Source organism: Mustela lutreola, chromosome 13, assembly GCF_030435805.1.
Source record: "Mustela lutreola isolate mMusLut2 chromosome 13, mMusLut2.pri, whole genome shotgun sequence".
NCBI classification, from domain to species: Eukaryota; Metazoa; Chordata; class Mammalia; order Carnivora; family Mustelidae; genus Mustela; species Mustela lutreola.
This window is the reverse complement of record NC_081302.1, coordinates 53,950,662-53,963,334: the sequence shown is the minus strand read 5'-3', so window position 1 is coordinate 53,963,334 and position 12,673 is coordinate 53,950,662. Positions and strand designations below refer to the sequence as shown.

Genomic DNA, 12,673 nt, shown 5'->3' with positions numbered 1-12,673 from the left:
AACCCTCAATCTCCCTATCCCCTCTTGCTCTGCCATACTTATTTAACCAAATCATAACCCTGATTTAACCCAGTTCTCTATTTATTCTGTGCCTACAGCCATGTAGTTGAACATGGTCCCACAGCCAGGGTGACAGTGTTTATCTTCAATTCATGGTCACCTGCCTCAGGTGTGCCTAAAATGCCTCCTGATATTTACCCTGCATGCCTACTCCATTCTCCTATTCTCCTATTTAATTCTCCTATTACACACCTTTTCCTCTCTCCCAGATCTCTAAGATCCTCTCCCCCCATCTTATTCTCAGGGGATGATCTAGCTTCTTATTCCATGAAGAAAACTGAAATAATCAGAAAAGAGCTTCCCAAAAGCACCTCCTTCCGAATCTACTGCACCCTCCAGATAAATGATTCTGCTTCCAGATCAGGTTTGCATGAGATCCCATCCTGCCCCACATATTGGTGATGGAAGCATCAACTTCATCCTTCAGTGACCACCCCCCCAACATGGACGACTAACAGACAGACACATTTCCTTTGGGACCTAGAAAAACATTTTTTTCTCTGACAATAAAATTTTGTAAATGATCTTGTTGCTTTGGCTACCAGGAAGCTTGGGGACAAATTAATAAGTCATCTTTAACAATAGATAGATGGTAGATAGATAGATAGATAGGTAGGTAGATAGGAAGGACACAGACACTCTGCTTTATAGACTAACCTACTAACATTCTTGGTCTCATAGTCCTATCTATATTTTACCTAAGCTTGATACACAATATTGAACATAAATCACTTCAAATGTTTTCAGAAATGTTGGGAAATAATAGTACATAGAAATAAATCAGGCAGGGGCACTTGGGTAGTTCAGTTGGTTAAGCGTCTACCTTTGGCTCAGGTCATAATCTCAGGTCATAATCTCCCTGCTCAGCGGGGAGCCTGCTTCTCCCTCTGCCCCTCTCCATGCTCCTGCTTTCTCTCTCTCTCTCTCAAATAAATAAATAAAATCTTTTTTAAAAAATTAAATAAATAGATAAATAAATCAGGCAGAGAAATAGGGGGGAAAAGGAACATTTTGGGTTGACGGAATATGACATGAAAACACGTGGAGATACAACAGTACCTGCCTTACTTTGGGAACAGAGAAAAGTTTGACAGTGACAGAAAACACAACTGGAATACCAGGGCCCTGACTCTGCCTGGTACGTTCCAACACCAGATATCTGCATAGTTCATGTCACTTCATTCAGATCTCTGTTCAAAATCACTTCACCCAAGAGAGTCCTTCCTGGACCTAGTCAACCCAAATACTATCCACACACACATATACCACACCCCATCACTCCCTCCCCCTTTACTCTGTCTTATTTTCCTTCATTATGCTTAGGAACATCTTCATACATTTGTTTATATGGGTATTAACTACTCCTTTGATAGAATGTAAGATCTAATAAGTAGGATTTTTTACGTTATTTTACTATCAAACTGAGAAAGACCTACTAAGCTATGCTAAGAAATTTAGACTTTATTCCGCTAGCAATGGGCAATGTCTAAGATTCATACAAAATGTGTTATGATCATATGTCCCTCTCTTAGAGAGAACTCTGGCAGTGGACCAAAAAGGAAATCCACTGTAAACATCGAAGTGATAAATTTTGCAGGTCTAATGAAGTTAGGGTAAGTAGCAATAGAAAAAAAAGGAAATGGATGAATTCACAACAAACACACCCAGTAGACAAAGGGACAGTATATCATCATAGATTGAAACCAGGCATCAGACCAGTCCCTGGAGAGCTGTGCAACCTCCAAGTTACTTTCTAATCCTTGGATTCCTCATTTCTAAAACGAATATAATAGTTATACCTACCTACTTAACAGCTTTGTTATGAAGATTAAATGAGGTAACATATAACAAAACAGAACTGACTACACTTGGTGACTGCTGACTGAGCTCCATGAGGAAGGGGGCTGTGTTGCCCCATATGGAGCCCTGCCAGCCGCAGTAGACTCTGAATGCATTTTTATGGACAGCAAATGAGTTAATGAAGATGATCAGCAAGATAAACAGTCAAAGTTAACTACAAGGCAAATCCTTTAGGATATAAAAGTAGTGAAGCAAAATGTGCCTCGTAGGTGCGGTGACCGTGAACATACCTGTTGGGTTTGAGAATGTCAAGACTGAGATGGCTAGAGGTCTCTAACTAGAGTCAGCACTCGTAGGCAAAGGAGATACAGGTCCAGGTCTCAGGAAAGAACACAGGCTAGGCAAAGACTGGTACAGCTGGTAGGACAAGTCTAATCGAATCGATCACATTAACTAAGACAGAGGCAAACAGACTTAGAGTAAGAATCCTAGGAAACAAAAACATTTAGCATTAGCCAAAGGAGTCAGGGCTAGAGACGGACAGGCAGTAAAAAGCTAATAAGAAAGATAAGACAAATTCAAACCTTGAAAACAAAAGGGAAAGATGTGAGAAAAATGGTCAACAGCATCAAAACTGGCACAAAATACAGTTGAGTGAAAACTAAAAGGAGACCACCGGATTTTTTAGCAATTAGGTGGTAGTGACCTTTGCAAAAGACGTTGTCATAAAATGATTGGGGCAAAAGCCAGATTGTGTGCACTGAGGAGTAAATAGGACTTAAGGAGACAGGGAGAGTGTGGAAGAACATTCCAGGGTAAAGTAGACTTGGCCACAAAAGCACCTAAAAGCCTACCAGGCCAATTATTTCCACTATCAATTCTAAGTGGTCACTCATTCCTACTACAGGATTTTTTCATAAGACATGTATAACATAACATTACTCTAGAAACAAGACTAACCCTAGCTAAAATCATCACGTAGGGTAAGCTTACCCTCATTGCTCCTGCAATGTGAGTTTTCACACATCCATAAGGCCCTTTATGGTAGCAAAGACATTTTATTTTACTTTATTTTAAGATTCTATTTATTTATTTGACAGACAGAGATCACAAGTAGGCAGAGAAGCAGGCGGAGAGAGAGAGGGGGAAGCAGGCTCCCTGCTGAGCAGAGAGCCTGATGGGAGGCTCAATCCCAGGACCCTGAGATCATGACCTGAGCTTAAGGCAGAGGCTTTAACCCACTGAGCCACCCAGATGTGACATTTTATTTTTAATGATAAAATAATGGTCTATAGAACATAATAGTTTTATCAAGTCTTTTAAAAAGCCAACAAAGAACAGCAGTCTATATACCCTACTGATTAAGTTATTTAGGAAATACATGTATTGTGAATAATTGAGTTATCCAGATTTTATATCAATTTTCAAAAATAATTTTTTTTAATTTTAAAAAATAATTATAAAAATCAAGGATATAGAAGCATATGGTGTATTTCTTTATCTTTCATTACCTACTTACCCTATGAGGCAAAAATCACTATATCCCTTCCGTAAATGAGAACCCTGGCCTTCACAGAAATGAACTATATTGGTCACAGTATGCTAACTGATACAGCAAACAATGCCCAAATCTCAGAGGCTTAACACAGTAAAGGTCTATTTCCTTCTAGTGTCACCATCCAATGTGACCAGTGAGGTTTAGGGACAGAAGCAAAGAGGCTCCATTCAAGGATCCAAGCTCCTCTCACTAGATAATCTACATCTAGATGGCAGGTGAGAGAAGAGACAAAACACAGAGTCCCATAAAACGCTTCAGAAGCCAAACAACAAACGTCACTCTCATCCATATTTCCCTGGCCTGAACTCAGTCACGTAACCCCACCTATCTGCAGGGGGAAACGAAGTCCAACAGAGGACCAGGAAGAACAGTAGAAATAGAACCTGATGGGCACAGCATTCTCTGTCACATTAAGTAACATGACTAAGGTCCCCTAGTAGGACCCGAAAGAGCCAAGATACAAACCCAATACTACTAACTCCTGAAAGGAACTTTGCTATCCTATCCCACTCAAGATGATTCATTTCACTGAACCCACCCCCCACTGTAGCATGTCTTCAAATGGCCACAACAACTCTTGGTTACAGTGTTATGTGTATTTTTTTTCATCCATCATTTATGGTCCGTCCTGCAATTCCCTTTTACAAATCAATGGTTTCAGTCTTCTGAGGGGTGTATATACAGATATAAAATGCGGGGAGCCCTCCAAAGCCCATCCATGCTATGGAATGCATGAACCCCAAGCTAAGAACTCTTCTCTATAGTACCACTTTACTATTGACAATGTTTACCTACTTCCAACTTTCTCCCTGCTTCCCCTGACTCCCACCACCCCCAACTTCAGTCGCACTGATCCCTCTCCTTATCACAGCTTCTGTCTCTTGATCTTTGCATCTGCTGTTCCTTTTGCCTACATTGCTTTTCCCTCAGAAGTCCGTGATCCATTCCCTCAAGATCTTTGCTCAGATGTCACCTTCTCAGGAAGACCTTTCCCCTTCCAACCCCACCCCCACTCATGTTTTTTCTCTACAGCACTTCCTACCTCCTAATATGTGACACAGTTTACATATTTATGAGTTTATAACTTCTGCCTGCATTACAATGTGAACTCCAAGAAGGCAGAGGTTTTTGTCTATTTTGTTTATTGCTCAATCCCCAGCACCTATGAAGGTGCTTGGAAACACCATACATATCTTTTTGAATGAACTGAGGGGCAACAAAGGAATAAAAAAGAGAAGGAGCAACCGGGTCGATATAGGGGCCTGGAAATATCCTGGTTCTTACACTGGATTCAGGGCTGCTTGCTTTGCCATTCTGCTTCACAAATTACAGAGATATGTTCATATATGTAACATGCATATAACATGTTCACAGAACATTATAATTATATACTATGTTCATATAGCATCTATAATACACATTATATGTATTTATATATGTAAGCATATATAAAATTTATATTTATTATATATTAATGATATCTAACATTATATTATAACATTACTTTAATATTATAATTTTTTTTTTTAGAGAGAGAGCAAGAATGAACATGGCCTAGGGAGAGGGAGAGAGAGAATCGGAAGCAGGCTCCACACTCAGTGCTGAGCCTAAAGCAGGGCTCAAACTCATGACCCTGAGACTATGACCTGAATCAGTAACTTAACTGACTGAGTCATCCACGCACCTCTGTTGTAACTTTAAAGTACTCTATGAGTTTACATAAGTAATCCAAATCAAAACAGTATGCCTGCTCAGGTATACAGCTTGGCAAAATTTCTCTTTTAAATAAAATAGGTAGATGGAGAAAATGGCACCCCAAATGTCATTTTCATCTCTTAACTAGTTAAAAATAAATTCTATGTATACCTTTTCCTCAACTGTGTTTTAATGGGCCACATGAAAAATTACCTTATATAATTCTTTTTAACACTATATCATGACCTTTTAAAAATAGCATCTTACCTTATGGAAGTGAAACTAACAGTTTTCTTTGAAAGCCTACTTGAAGAGTTAGCTACCTAAAAGCATTTCTTCTAACTTAGTCCTTCTAAAGATGTTTTTCAAAGTGATTCCACGATTTTGCTAACAGGAATTAAAATCAGGAGAAATTTCAGCTGAAATGTTTTATTCAGAAATTTACTTTGCAAACACACACTCTTAAACGTGTCACAACAAATGTGGGATTCGGATGCAAAAAGACATTATAAAATCCATAACCTTGGTGAGAGATATACTTACAGACTAAAAAGACGGATGAAGGGCAGGGCAGGAAGGGGGAGGAAGGGATAGAGAGAGGAGAAGGGCAGGGACAGGGGAAGCGTGGAGTGGGGAAGGGAAGTGGAGACAGCCGGCCCCCATCCGTGCCTGTACCCTGTAGAGGTAAGGCTTCAAACCGAAACGCTGATGGAACTCCTGCAAAAAGGAGTCTGGAACCTACCATTGGGTCCACTGTGCCAGGGAATAATGGTAACAAATTCTCGCTTTTGAGTTCCAGCCTGCCATTTACTCAGCAGATACCAAACTGAGTCTTGGATTTATGATTTGTAAAATTTAGGTAATTTTGCAGAACTGTTACATAAGCTCCTGTTTATTCAGTTCATTCAGTTACAGAAACTGCTCTGTAAACAATAAAATGCTAAGTAGAAATGTATTTTAAAATTTCTGACATAAATGCCCCAAGCCTATACATAAAGATTTATTATAGTAAATCACATGTTGGTGGTCTGAAAAAGTCATGGGACTCAAACGGCACAGGGAGAAGGTTAGAAATTCCAACTCCATGCATGATAAAGTTAATCATATTTTTTTGGTATAAAACAAGAGCCTAATAGTCTTCCAAATATCCTCATAACAAAGAGCATGGGGAGGGGAGATTATTACCATATACGTTCATTTGAAAAAAAAAAGACTACCTGAAGCAGAAACAACGAGCACTGAATCCTAAATTAAGACTGTTATCAATAACGGTTACTGGTCATTTTAAGCCACTTAACCAAATCAAAAATATAAGTGTTCCAAGTGACTAAATATTCATGGAGAAATATACGCGATACCCAGCAAAACCACACAAATTTGCCAAGGGAAAATAATGTACTAACATGTTACGGCCTTTTTTGAAGGTCTGTTCTTAGATATAAAACAAACTCTCTTTAATTAAAACCTTTGCTTGTAAACACATTTCCTGAGTAAGGAAAGCCTAACACATCCAATAGGAGTGAAACCCTGTCCCCTGGAAACAGAAAGGAGCCCTGGGTGGTTGACAATGGTCGTGTCATATAACCTTTTGTCACTCCTACCACAACAGCAAACATGCAACCTTAAACTAAGCAAGAGCTTTCTAAATTTAGATACTTTCAAATTAGGCATCTTCAGTTAGATGTAAAGGTTTAGTAAATTATTTATTGTGTCTCTTATCTTTAATAATGGAATATCATGTTTAACTTGTAATCAAAATGGAAAGAAAGCTGTTATACCATGTATTAACTGTACCAGGACTCAGAGTTTCCAGTCTATATTTAGTTCACATTAAAATGGAAGCAAAGACGCAAACCAAGCTAAAAATAAAATGTTCTACAAAGATGAGATTTTTAAATGGATTGAAATCTAGCTTTATTTGGTCCCTTAAATGCCGAGAGCATTGAGCAGCACCTTAACTTTGCAGTGCGTTGCAAACCAAACTGTACCGTTTTCCACCATCTAGAACAGGGGTCAGAAAACTATGGCCCGGGGCGCCTGGGTGGCTCAGTGGTTAAAGCCTCTGCCTTCGGCTCAGGTCATGATCCCAGGGTCCTGGGATCGAGCCTCACATCGATCACTCAGCAGGGAGCCTGCCTCCTCCTCCTCTCTTTTTGCCTGCCTCTCTGCCCACTTGTGGTCTGTCTGTCAAATAAATAAAAATCTTAAAAAAAAAAAGAAAAGAAAAGAAAAGAAAACTATGGCCCACCAGCCAAATGTATGGGCCATGTTCTGGCTACCTGATTTTGTATAGCCCATCAGTTACGAAGGTTTTCACAAGTTCAAATGGCTTTAAAAAAAAAAAAAAAAAAGAAGATAAAGAGTATTTGTTAATACCTGAAAACTATATGAAATTCAAATTTCATGTCCTTAAAGTGTTACCACACCACTTATTCACTTAAGGATTGTCAATGGATGGGGCGCCAGGGTGGCTCAGTGGGTTAAGCCTCTGCCTTCAGCTTGGGTCATGATCCCAGAGTCCTGGGATCAAGCCCTCCATCGGGCTCTCTTCTCAGCAGGGAGCCTGCTTCCCCCTCTCTCTCTGCCTGCCTCCCTGCCTACTTGTGATCTCTCTGTCAAATAAATAAATAAAATCTTCGGGAAAAAAAAAAAAAGGATTATCTATGGCTGCTTTCACATGACAACGGTAGAGCTGAGTAATTTTGACATAGATTTCATGTCCCACAAAGCTTAAGACTTTACTCTCTGAACCTCTACAGAAAAAGTTCACCAAGTTCTGCCCTAGATGAATGTTAATTATTCTTATTATTCAAAATACCTTCCTGCTCACACCTGGCAAAATACTAACATTCCTACTCGCCTCTCATATCATATTGAGCTTCTGTACAAAAAACCTATCAATATTATTTTATTCTCATTTCTTAACAATCTTCTGGCCATGTTTCTGCTTCTCCTCATATTTGGATCACTACCCCATCCAAAAATTCCATTCAGAATTATGGTTAAAAGTTTTGAGTAATAGTTTCTAATCTATTCTGTCTGTTTCGAATGTTGGTGTAAACTATCATGGCCCACTAATGGGCTCCCACCTACAATTTGAAAAATGCTGAGCATTTCTTCCCTAGACTACTCTAACTACAGTTACGGTGAAAGATAATGTTTTAGTTGCACCAACTGCATCTCATTAAGCAGGGAAAAATACAAATCAATATTTCCATATAGTGCCTTACCATAAAGGCACAAGAATTTATTTATACAACTTTCATGTTAAAGTAAAACCGAGGTACAAACTGAAGATTGTGATGACTATTTTGTTACTGTGCTTAAAGAAATGTCTTAACCCAGATATAATGTTGCAAAGTTCCGAATATCATTTAGGGGGTTAGGTATGTGTTACCTAAATTTAGAGACCCATAAAAAGAAAGACCCATCAGTATTCCAAATTAACTGTAAGAATACATAGAAATGCCAGATCAATGAGAGCACAGTAAACCTAATTAGGAGATATTTTTGACACATGAAGCTTTAAGACCTTGGCGGAGATGAGTCATTGTCAGAAAAAGTCAGAGATGGCTCCTTTGTTGATACCATGTGGCTTACGATGGTTGAACAATCTCAGTCTGCAAATCTGACCGAGAATCCTCCAGCCAGTCCCTGTATTCATGGGCCAACAGTATCCATCGGGCAAAAAAAAGCGCACAAAACAAGCTTCTTTCACATTCATGTTCAAAACCAAGGTGGTCTGAGTTTATATTAATGCTGTTTCAGAAAGTCTTGTCCTTAACAAATATCTGCAAAATTTTCTCTAATGGTAAATCTGAATGTAAAATCAACCTCCTCCTTAAGATAGAACTAAGAATTAGGAATAAGAGCTAACAATAAGGAGAGAGGACGAGATGGAATGAATTATAGCTCCCATTGGCTTTCTCACATCGGCACCATTTCCACTTTTTTAAGTAAAGAATTTTTGTTTCCTTTGGGGAAACGGAGTCAGCCATAAAATTATCTACTGTTTAACACCCAAGTAGCTAGCTGAGACTACCCAAAATTCTACTTAGCTGATACAGAGAAAGGAAAAAGTGAAAAAAATAGTACACAACAAGGGCAAAGAAACAAGAAAAAAATGAAAAGGAGAACAAAGAGTATACAAAGTGGGGATGTGAGGAGGATACTAAAATGTATGGGAGAATTTCATTATTAAATCAGATTAATTTTAAAAGCATGCCAGTCTTGGGGCTCCTGGGTGGCTCAGTGGGTTAAGCCTCTGCCTTCGGCTCAGGTCATGATCCCAGCATCCTGGGATCGAGCCCCATATCGGGCTCCCTGTACGGCAGGAAGCCTGCTTCTTCCTCTCCCACTCCCCTTGCTTGTATTCCCTCTCTCGCTCTGTGTATCTCTGTCAAATAAATAAATAAATAAAATCTTTAAAAAAAAAAGAAAAAGCATGCCAGTCTTATTTTTTACTTTAAAAGTCATCATAATTAGCCTGCTCGGTAGTATATGCAGCCTGTTGATTATATGGATTGCCCTAAGGGACCTTAGAGACAGCCCTTTGGGTGGATGCGGGGTCTGACCTCATGGCTATTTCCAATTTAGGTTGCAGGTAGGTATGCAGGGTACCTTTGGAAAGCCCCAGGGCACAATAGCCAGGGTCCACATTGGCCAAGTCATCATGTCCATCCGTACCAAGATGCAGAACAAGGAGCATGTCATTGAGGCCTTACACAGGGCCAAGTTCAAGTTCCCTGGCCGCCAGAAGAGCCACATCTCTAAGAAGTGGGGCTTTACTAAGTTCAATGTGGATTAATTTGAAGACATGGCTGAAAAGCGGCTTATCCCAGATGGCTGTGGGGTCAAATACATCCCTAACTATGATCCCTTGGACAAATGGAAGGCTCTGCACTCCTGAGAACCTTGGCACTACCCCCTCCCGTCAAATTCATGCCCACCAATAAATCCAACTTCCCGTCAAAAAAATAAAAATAAATAAATAAAGTCATCATCTCCACTGCAAAACAAATAAACAAAACTGAGATTAGTGTTGTCCTAAAATAACCATAGAGAACTTCCACAGAGAAGGTCCATAAAGAATGAGGTAATTAAATGATAATCTATCAGGTTAGGCCGAACCATATGAAATTTCCCACATTCAACCACTTCTTCCCAGCTTTGTGGAGATATAATTGACAAACAAAATTATATTTAAAGTATACAATGTAATAATTTGATAGACATACATAATGTGAAATAATTACCACAATTAGGTTAATTAACATAACCAGCAAGCACCTCAATTAATGTGTGTGTGCTTGTGCTCGTGTTTAAGGATGCTTTAAATCTAGGGGTGCCTGGGAGGCTCAGTCAGTTAAGCATCTGACTCTTGATTTTGACTCAGGTCGTGATCTCCCCAAGTCGGGCTCTGTGCCCAGTGGCGAGTCTGCTCAAGATTCTCTCTCCCTTCTCCCTCTACCCCCCCCCAGCTCTCTCTCTCTTTCCTCTCTCTCTCTTTCTAATAAATAAATAAACAAAATCTTCTTTAAAAAGTAGGAATGCTTAAGATCTATTCTCAGCAAATTTCAAGGATACAATACAGTATTGTTAGCTATAGTCACTATGCTGCCCATTAGATTCCCAGAACTTATTCATTCTAGAATTGAACGTTTGCACCTTTTCAACAACGTCTTCCCATTTCCCAGACCTCCCAGGCCCTTGGCCATTTTTGACCTACTCTTGACCATTTCTGACCTACTGACCTCACAAATTCATGTAGTTCAACCTACCATAATGGAATACTTCCCCACCATTAAAAAGAATGAGGTAGATGTGTACACACCATTAGGGAAATGATGATATTCAAACTCCAAACAAGACACAGCATTGTGCACAGAATGTTCCCACTTGTACTTTTTAAAGAAACATATGTACATTCATAGACATTTTCTGGAAGTATACCAAGAAAAATGCCAACAATTGCCTCTGCGATGGAGACTAGAAGGTCTGGAGTGAGAGGGAGATTTGACTTTTCACAGAATACCCTCCCATCACTGAATAGCCTCTCACACTGTTCAATATCTTATTACGGGCGCACGATACTTATTTCAGTTAAGAAGTACCTGGATACTCTCCACATGCCACAATTAGTTTAAGATTATTCAAATTATTTAAAACACAAACCAGCATTTACAACAAAGAACACTTTAAATAAGGTAATTACTTTGGTGGCCTTTTTAATCCCAAACCTTAAACTAACCAGACAACTTCATGATCATAAGGCTCTTAAAGGAAACCAAAATAAATAACATGTTTTAATAATACCTATATATATGAAGCATTATATATAACTGTATAATATATACATTATTCAGTTAATAAATATTTTTATTTCTTTTTTAAAGATTTATTTATTTATTTAGAGAGCACGCGTGCATGAGCAGGGTAGGAGCAAAGGAAGAAGGAGAGAGAGAATCTCCAGCAGACTCCGTACTGAGTGCTGAGCCCTACACAGGGCTGGATCTCATGACCCTGAGATCACATCCCATCTCATGACCCTGAGATCACTTCCACATTGAGTGCAAATCAAGAGCCAGAGGCTTAACCAACTGAGCCACCTAAGGGTCCCAGAACTGCTTTCTGTCTCAAAACCCACTAGCTCTTGGGCTAGTCCTGGTCTCATTCTCCTCTAGACATCTGTGGAGATGATCAAGCAAGCACAGTCTTTTTCTAAAAGATCTTCTCCCTTAACTCTTACCTGGACCATAATTGAACTGGTATTAAATTTAGGAAATTTAATACAGGCTAGGAACCAGTATTGTATTTAGCAGTTCTCACTTTATTAATCCTCTTACTGCACTAGCTCTCTTCCCTGAGAATCAATATGTGTGATAAAGAGATGTAACTGATGAAATCTGTAGCATATATATACAGTCTGGATGGAGGTGGGAGGGGCACACAGAAAGGCTGAGGCTCACCCGACTCAGGAGTTTTAGGCCTGGATCTCAGCTGTTCATGTATGAAAATGCTGATGAAGTTACATGCACTTGTATGAGTTAGTATAAAATGCAGGACTTCTGAAATTCAATACATCTTGTGAAATTTAAGAAATATTTCATTTAATGATCACTATCTCTAATCATGGGGGAAAAAAACCTGTGCTAAATATTTTTATTAGAAAGCTAAATGGAAAACCAATAATAAATGAACTTTAAAAATTTATTCTTAGTCTTAAAAACATGCCTTACCCCAAACCATAGATAATATAAAATTTAAAATATATAAACTTAGCTATTACCATGAATTCATGAGACCTACAAATTTTAATTGTACCCCCTCAAATTTGTTCTTTAACTTAATTCAAATTAGAGCCATCTCCAAATTTTCTTTCAAGCATTATAAATGTACTGGTAAATTTTGATACGTTTTGCATGGAATTTTAACCATTGCATAAGAATCTAAAAACTATGCCACTTTTTAAACCTGCCATTTTGTTCACTAGTAACACAGTTTCATGAACTTTTTTAAAATTGAGATTTCAGATGTTAAAGGCACTGTTAGAAAGTCACT

The 12,673-nt window shown here is 38.8% G+C and overlaps 1 protein-coding gene and 1 non-coding gene across 8 annotated transcripts in view; one reads left to right on the top strand and one right to left on the bottom strand.

Moving 5' to 3' along the window:
* DGKH (diacylglycerol kinase eta) overlaps window positions 1-12,673 on the bottom strand; it is a 205,109-nt gene that overhangs the window by 183,613 nt on the left and 8,823 nt on the right. The window lies entirely within an intron of this gene.
* On the top strand, window positions 9,536-9,663 carry LOC131814217 (small nucleolar RNA SNORA70). Its single transcript, XR_009347208.1, has one exon. It is a non-coding gene; the product is annotated as a small nucleolar RNA SNORA70 (small nucleolar RNA).